This window comes from Panthera leo, chromosome C2 (genome assembly GCF_018350215.1).
Source record: "Panthera leo isolate Ple1 chromosome C2, P.leo_Ple1_pat1.1, whole genome shotgun sequence".
In the NCBI taxonomy this organism is placed as follows: domain Eukaryota; kingdom Metazoa; phylum Chordata; class Mammalia; order Carnivora; family Felidae; genus Panthera; species Panthera leo.
The window spans coordinates 156286072-156295160 of record NC_056687.1 but is presented as its reverse complement, the minus strand read 5'-3'; positions in this window follow the sequence as shown (position 1 = coordinate 156295160).

The window sequence follows — 9089 nt, the reverse complement described above, 5'->3', positions numbered from 1 at the left end:
GTATGGAAACCAATTTGACAGTAAATTTCATATATTAAAAAAAAAAAATAAAAAATAAAAAAATAAAGACCAAATAATATTCCATTGTGCAATATACAGATTTCCCTATCCTAAAAGTTTATATGGCTGTATTTATGTATATAATTGGGCTTTTTGTGACTGGCTTCTTTAACTTGGCGCATTTTCAAGATTCGTCCAAGTTGTAGCATATATCAGTACTTCATGATTTTTTATGGCCAGATAATATTCCACTGAATGGACATACCACTTTTTGCTTATACATTTCTCTATTGACAGACATTTCAGTTGTTTCCATCTTTTGGCTATTGTGAGCAATGCTCCTATGGACATTCTTGTACAAGTTTTTGTAGGGACACATGTTTTCATCTGACTTAGGTATATGCCTAGGAGTAAAATTGCTAGATCATATGGATCAAACTCTACGGTTAAGCATTTGGGGGAGCATTTGTTTCCCAAAGTGGCTACCGCATTTTAATTTCTACTTGTAGTGAATGAGGATTGTAATTTCTCCACAGCCATGTCAACACTTGTTATTTTTTCTTTTTTCTTTCTTTTCTTTTTTCTTTTTCTTTTTTTTCTTTCTTTTTTTTTTTTTTTTTTTTTTTTTTTTGAGAGAGCATGCATGTGGGGGAGAGGAAGAGGTAAGGAGAGAGGATGTTAAGCAGTCTCCATGCTGAACGTGCAGGGCTCAATCCTATGACCCTGGGGTCATGACCTGAGCAAAACTCAAGAGGCAGAGACTCAACCAACTGAGCCACCCAGATGCCCCAACACTTGTTATTATCTCACTTTTGATTCTAACCATCCTAGTGGGTGTGAAGTGATATTTCATTGTGGGGTTTTTTTTTTTTTAAGTTTTTAAAAAATATTTTAAGTACAATTCACTCCCCAAGATGAGTCTTGAACTCACAACCCCAAGTTCAAGAGTTGCATGCTCTACCAACTGAGCCAGCCAGGCCCCCTAAACTGTGGTTTTAATTTACATTTTCCTGATGACTAATGATGGCCGAGTATCTTTTCAAGTGCTTACTGGCACTTACTGGTTTTTTATATCTTCCTTGGAGAAATGTCTATTTATACCCTTTGCTCATTTTTTTCTTTTTTTTTTTTTTTAATGTTTATTTCTTTTTGGGAGAGAGACAGACAGACAGACAGACAGAGACAGAGCACAAGCAGGGGAGGGGCACAGAGAGAGGGAGACACAGAATCCAAGGCAGGCTCTAGGTTCTGAGCTGTCAGCACAGAGCCCAATATGCGGCTCAAGCTCACGGACTGCAAGATCATGACCTGAGCCGAAGTCAGACGCTTAATCCACAGGCACCCCTGCTCATTTCTAATCAAGGTAGCTGTCCTGTTTTCTTTTGTTGTAGGTGCTTTTGGTATCATATTTTAAGAATCTTTTGTCAAATCCAAGGTCATGAAGATTTATCTCTATGTTTTCTTCTAAGAGTTTTTAGCTTTTACATTTGGATCTTTGATCTATTTTGAGTTAATTTTTGCACATGACATGAGGTAAGGGTCCAACTTCATTCTTTTTCATCTTGACATCCAGTTATCCCAACATCGTTTCTTGAAAAGACTGTTCTTTTCCCCATTGAATGGTCTTGGCACCCTTTTGAATATCAGCAGACCACAGATGTATAGGTTTATTTCTGGACTCTCAATGTTATTCCGTTAACAACAGAGCTTTAAATTACACATCACAAAAATTGACAAATGTGACTGAGATGCACATTTTTTCAAATACACAAAATGTTCCCTTAATCAGGAAAGGCCACCACGGACAGCTACAAAGCCTCCATACTATGCTACCATAAGGGGCATTAGTCACATAAATTAGGACATAATTAGTACCCCTAGAGTTGTGCAACATGATATCCCTGCCCAAAATTAATCATAGTAGGACATCAAGGATGTTGTTTGAAATTCTTTAAAAAACCCTACTGACCAAAAACTATTCACTGACCATGGTACAATAAAATTAGACAAATGACAAAACATAACCATAAATTGAAGACCTAACAGGCAGATTTGAATCAATCATGGTTGAGGGATGAAATAAAACTTGAAATAAAAATATTTAGAACTAAACAAAATGAAGTAATATGGATGCATACTTGTGGGTATCAGCCGATGCAGTAGGTAGAGGAAATGTTATTATCATTAAATCATTAAGTAAAAAACAAAACAACTAAAACAAAGCAGAAGAAACTAGAAAAAGTACACAAACCTAAAGTACATTGAAGAGGGGCTCCTGGATGACTCCGTCAGAAGAGCATGTGACTCTTGATCTCGGGGTCACGAGTTTGAGCCCCATGTTGGGTGTAGCAATTAAATAAATAAAACTTAAAGAAAAATTATGTTGAAGAAAAAACTAGTAAAAATGAAGGAAGTTTAAGACGACAAAGGACAAATCACAGGTTAGGAGAATATATTTGCAAAAAAACACATCTGATAAAGAACTTGTAACCAAAATATACAAAGAACTTTTAAAATTCAGTAAGAAAACAATCCAATTTAAAAATGTGCAAAAGGGACGCCTGGGTGGCTCAGTCGGTTGGGCGTCCGACTTCGGCTCAGGTCATGATCTGGCGGTCCGTGAGTTCGAGCCCCGCGTCGGGCTCTGTGCTGACAGCTCAGAGCCTGGAGCCTGTTTCAGATTCTGTGTCTCCCTCTCTGACCCTCCCCCATTCATGCTCTGTCTCTCTCTGTCTCAAAAATAAATAAACGTTAAAAAAAATTTTTTTTAAATAAATAAATAAAAAATAAAAATGTGCAAAAGATCTGAACAGACACTTCACCAGAGACTACATGCAGAAGGCAAATAAGCTTATGAAAAGACACTCAACATCATATGCCGTACAGGAATTGCAAATTAAAACAACAATGAAATACCACTGTATACCTAGTAGAATGGTTAAAGGCTAATGGAGATGCAGAGCAACAGGAACTGTTGGGAACGTAAAGTGGTAAAGCCACTTCGAAGACAGGTTAGCAGGGGTTTGTTTTTTTTTTTAATGTTTATTTTTGAGAGACAGAGCATGAGTAGGGGAGGGGCAGAGAGAGAGGGAGACCCAGAATCTGAAGTGAGCTCCAGGCCCTGAGCTGTCCGCACCGAGCCCAACGTGGGGCCTGAACTCATGAACCGTGAGATCATGACCTGAGCCGAAGTCGGACACTTAACCGACTGAGCCTGGCGACCCCAGGTTAGCAGTTTCTTATAAAACTAAACATACTCTTACCATATGACCCAGCAATTCTACTCTTTGGTATTTACCGCAACGGGTCAAAAGTGTATGTTCACACAAAAACCTGCATAATTATTCATTATTGCCCAAACTTGGAAGCAATGAAGATATACTTCAGTAGATGAATGAATGGTACTGTGTTACATCTCTTCAATGGGATATTATTAGCATAACAACAAATGACATGAGGAGACATCAAAGAATCTTTACTGTCTATTGGTAAGTGCAAGAAACCAAACTTACTATACATAAGTATAGCTTACGTACTATAAGACTTCAAGTACATAACATTCTGGGAAACGCAAAAGTATAAAGACAGTTAAAAGATCAATGGTTGTCAGGAGTGCGGGGGAGCACAGGGGATTTTTAGTGCAGTGAAATGATTCCGTACGGTACTGTAATGGCGGACACATGTCATCCATTTGTCAAACCCTTAGAACTACACAGTACAAAGAGAGACACCTTTATTATGCTAAGTGATGTAAGTCAGACACAGAAGGACAAATACCAAACGGTCTCACTTATATGTGGAATCTAAACAAAATAAACAAGCCAAAGAGCAGAAACAGACACGTAAATAAAGAGAACAAATAGGTGGTTGCCAGAGGGGAGGGTGGGGGGATGGGCAAGATAAGTGAAAGGGAATGGGAGGTACAGGCTTCCAATTATAGAATGAGTAAGTCATGGCAGGGAAGGTTACAGTATAGGGAATACAGCGTTGTGTGGTGACAGAGGGTAGCCACACTCACGGTGAGCACAGCACAAAGTATAGACTTGCCCAATCACCGTGTCGCACACCTGAAACTAATGTAACTTGTGTGTCAACCATACCCCAATTGGAAAAAAAAAAAAGACTAAACCCTAATGTAACCTATAGACTTTAGTTAATCATAATGCATTGGTTCATCGGTGGTAACAAATGTACCACAGTGATGCAAGATGTTCAGAATAGGGGAAATTGTGAGGGAATGGCCTGGGGTGGGGTGGGGTTGGGCAGGAGATAGAAAATATATGTGAACTCTGTGCTGTCTGCTCAATTTTTCTGTAAACAAAAGCGCTCTAAAATATTAAAGTCTCTTAATTAAAAAAAAAGTCAGAAATTCATCACAGGGAGAAAAATAGAGTTGAAGAGAACCAGAATGTGGTTTTTTTAAGAAAATTAGTAAAATAGTTAACTCCTGATAATATTGATCAAGTCAAAAAAGGAGGTGGGGATGCCTGGGTGACTCAGTTGGTTGGGCATGCGACTTCGGCTCGGGACATGATCTCACGGTTCGCGGGTTCAAGCCCCACATTGGGCTCTGTGCTGACAGCTCAGAGCCTGGAGCCTGCTTGGGACTCTGTGTCTCCCTCTCTCTCTGCCCCTCACCCACTTGCACTCAGTCTCTCTCTGTCTCTCAAAACTAAATAAACATAAAAAAAATTTTTTTTAAGGGAGAAAGTGCACGTAAAAACATTACAGACATTTTATGAGAAAAACAATAGATAATACCAGGAATAATTTTGCACTAATAAATTTGAAACCTCAGATGAAAATAGTCATTTTTCTCTAAAGTTGTAAATTTCAAAAATAAATTGTAAACTTCAAAAAAAAAAGTAAAGGAAATGTAGAAAACATAAAAAGGCAACTAACCACGTGAGAAATGGAAAAATCTAGGAAACTTCCCAAATGTATCAAATGATGTTACAGACAGGTTTTGCAAAAAACTCCAGGGAAGAGAAAAATGCTATCTTATAGAAAATATTCCAGAGCCCAGAAACCATGGAACACTAACTTATGTTGCGAGTTTGGAAGAATCTTGTCACGAAAGTTAGACCCACATAGACAGCAAAACAGTAGCCACTAAGCAGAAGGCAGGCTCACTTACACACACAGGCGTGAAAATCCTATTAGTGTTAGCACATCAATTCTAGCAAAGTGGCAAAGCGCTAAGGGTCATCAAGCTTTCCTCACCGAATGCAAAAGTCATCTGGCCGGCCTGGCTTTCGCTAGCCATTCGCGAAGGCTCGCACTGACCGCCCCTGGGGGTGCACATAGGGAGGAAGCCGTGGGGTGCTGGTCTGGAGGGGGGCGGTATGTGGAGTGGGGGTAGGGCCGGGAGGATACCTACAGCCCAGGTGGGGGGATCCACAAGTGAGTCATCCCCAGCAACGTGTGGGCAGCCTCCCCAGCGGAGTCCGCGAGGCAGCCAGTGGGTTCTGTGCCGTGGAATGTCCCGCCTGCTGTTGTGCCAGCCTCTTTGTCCCCCACCGACCCGAGCTGTAGAGCAGGCCTCGGGATTCTGGACGGAGCAGGAAAGGAGCGGCCTCTCCACAGCCGCTCACACGCTCTCACTCTCTCCCATGGAAGAAATCACCGGCTGGGAAGTTTTCTCTTGCACTGAGCTGTGCCCCCGTAGGAGACATGTGGGCGACACAGGTGAAGTGAAGCTGTTCCTCTTACCCTCTCCAGCGCATCTAATCCCAAATATGTATTTTTTCCTCCAACGGTGCCGGACTTCTGCACTCCCATCCATGGCTGATGGCCAATGTTTATGTTCTTTGGGAGAAGGAGGTAGAAACTCCTATTCCACCACTCACTGATGTCACTCTCCATTGTCTCTTCCTAGGATCCTATTAGACACACCGTGGGACTTCTGGGTCTGTTCGCCATATGAGGCAATACAAGATTGATCTCCCCCCCCCCCCAATATTTTCTATCTTTTATCTCACTGTGCTGTGTCCCAAGAGATACTCTCAGCTTGACCTTCGGTTCTCTAATGATTCTTTGGCCGTGTCCAGTCTGTTATTCAACCCATCTGTTTGGGTTTTTGCAAATTCCAACAGCTATGTGTTGTATTTTCAAAATCTTTTTTAGTTTTTTCTTTTTCTCTCACAGCTGACTCTTCACATTTTATAGTGATTTTACATTTTTTAAAGTGATTTTTAGACTTCTGAAGGGTTGCAAAGATAGGACAGAGTTGTTACATCTTTCCCTTTAATGCTGACATCTTACACAACCAGGGGGCAATTATCAAAACTAAGAAATTACCGCTGCTACCTTACTATTAACTGAACTGCAGCTTTCTTCAGATTTCACCAGTTTTTCACTGATGTCCTTCTTCTGTTCCAGCATCAAATGCAGGGCCTCACGTTGCATTTCCTCGACCTGCCTCATCGGTGCCCTCCAAACTGTGACAGTTCCTCAGTCACCTCCACTCTTTCATGACCTTCATACTTTTGAAGAGTACCGATCAGGTATTTTTGAGAACATTCGTCAATTTGTGTTTGTCTGATACCTTCTCGTGATTCTATTGAAGTCGTAGTTTTGGGGAAGAACACAACAAAGCCTGTGGTTCCTCCTCAGCGCATGGCAGAAGAGCGTTCGTGTCAATAAGTCTTATTGGGGTGACGTTAGGGGCACCCAGTCGTTTAAGCATCTGACTTTGGCTTCGGTCACGATCTCGTGGTTCGTGGGTTCGAGCTCCGAGTTGGGATCTGTGCTGACAGCTCAGAGCCTGGAGCCTGCCTTAGATTCTGTGCCTCTCTCTCTCTCTGCCCCTTCCCTGCTCATGCTCTCTTTAAAAAAATTTTTTTAAACTAAGTCTTACCGAGGTGACGTTAGAGCTGATCATTTGGTGCGGGTGGTGTTGGCCAGGTTTCTCCACTGTATAGTGACATTTCCCTTTGGAGTTAATACATATCTTGTGGAGACATACTTTGAAGATATGCAAATATTGTTTTTCTCCTGAAACGTTTGCCAACTAATTATAGTATTTATGGGCAGATATTCTTGCAGCTAGTGTGACTGTGGTGTTCTAACTGTGATGGTGGTTTTTCTCCTCCCTCACTCCTTTTACATTTATTATTGACATTCTTCTGCAAGAACGCGTTGTTCCTTGGGGGCCTGGGTAGTTCAGTCGGTTAAGCGTCCAACTTCGGCTCGGGTCGTGATCTCTCAGTTTGTGAGTTCGAGCCCCGCATCAGGCTCTGTGCTGACTGGTCAGAGCCTGGAGCCTGCTTCAGATTCTGTGTCTCCCTCTCTCTCTGCCCCTCCCCTGCTCGTGCTCTGCCTCTCTCTCTCTCTCAAAATAAACATTAAAAAAAGAAAAGAAAGAGTTGTTCCTTCTCCCCAGTTAATTTATTTATTCAATTCAGTTATTTGCTATGTTATTAGCTGTGTGATGCCTTTGAGTAGCCATTACCAAATTTTATGCAAGTTTTTAAACTGTTCTTGTGCTTCAGAAAGAGACTAATCTAACTTATTTCACCATTACCAGAAATGAAAACTCCCTTCAACATTTCCTGTTTATGTCCCAGAGATAGAGGTAGATATCATAGCTATAAATACAGATAGATAGGTATGCTATAGATCAATAGGCATAGGTGCTATTGGTATTGAGTATATTTTAATTTATTACATGAGTGATATCATAACTGTACTCAGTAAATGTCTTTGTTTTCTCAACAAGTATGGCACAGGCTTCCATATTAAAACATACAGATCTTCCTCATTCTTTTTTGGAATAATACCCACCAAACTCAGAATGATGGACAGGGAGGGTAGTAAAGGTTTGCCTTTTGACATGATTAGTAGTCAAAGGGTACCTCGGATTTTATATAACATTTTCATTATGTTATAAGGTGAATGAATTTGTTTTGAGTTGCATAATTAAACATTTGAAAAATGAGTAGCTATACTGGTGGAAAGGGCATTTTGTAGTCAGAACAGAAAACCTTTAGGTAAGGGAGCGTCACTTTTCCAGACAACTTCTTTGGCATTTGGGGACTATATTTAACATACTGTGTTTATGTTTTGTAAGATTTTATTTTTTAAGTAATGTGTGCCCCCAATGTGGGCCTCCACCTTACAGCCCTGAGACCAAGAGCCTCATGCCCCACCCACTGCAACAGCCAGGCGCCCTTAACATACTGTGTTTACAGTAACTTTTTCTCTGTAGCATTTCAAAACATCCTCCTCCTCCTCCTCCATTTTTTCCTCAGTAATTTGGTCAATATCACCAGCTAATCAATCCGTATAATCTGTTCACTGATAACAGAATCTTTTCCTCTGAATACTGAGTCATTCTTTCCATCTGTTTTTCCCTTTTGCTTTGTAAGCAAACATTGTGCATTTTTGTGGGACCTGGAAGCTGAAGTTAAGAATTGTTTTGTTTTTTCATATGAATGAAGATGAAGTTCCTTAAAACCAAGTCCAAATAGCTACAGAACAATTCTTTTATCCGCTCATTTCTTCATACACAGACTATTTTGCAGGGCCCTCTTAAAAATGTGCTGTCCTAAAATATAATATAATGAAAAACAGTGGGCTTCTAGTTATTCCCTCAAAGGTTTTCCTACCCTTTCTAATAAATTAAAGCAAGCTTGGCCACCTTTTCATGGATGGCATAGAAGGTAAACAGGGCGTGACTAGCGATCTAAGATGTAAATAATGCAAACCTTCTCAGAGCAGGGATGTTTTTCTGCAGGGTTTAGTCTGGCATTAAGTCAATGTCTGGTGGGGCTATGTACCTATGCGGCATCTCGCACGCTGTGGCTGTCCCCTCTTAATCCCAATCCAGCTTCATCCCTAGACTTTGGCAGTCAACCTCCTCCAACTGGAATGTTCCTTGAGACTGCTTCTTGACTTCTTGCTTTCCTATCACTTGTTCATTGGATGAGTGAGTGAGTGAGTGAGTGAGTGAATAGAAGCTCATTAATTTGCTCATGGTCATAGTACTACCGAGGGGCAGAACGCTTTTGTTTCTCTGTTCGGCACTCTGCTACCCACTGTAGAAAGTAAGAGAGACACAAAATTAATCCCTCTCCTTTTGCTGACTC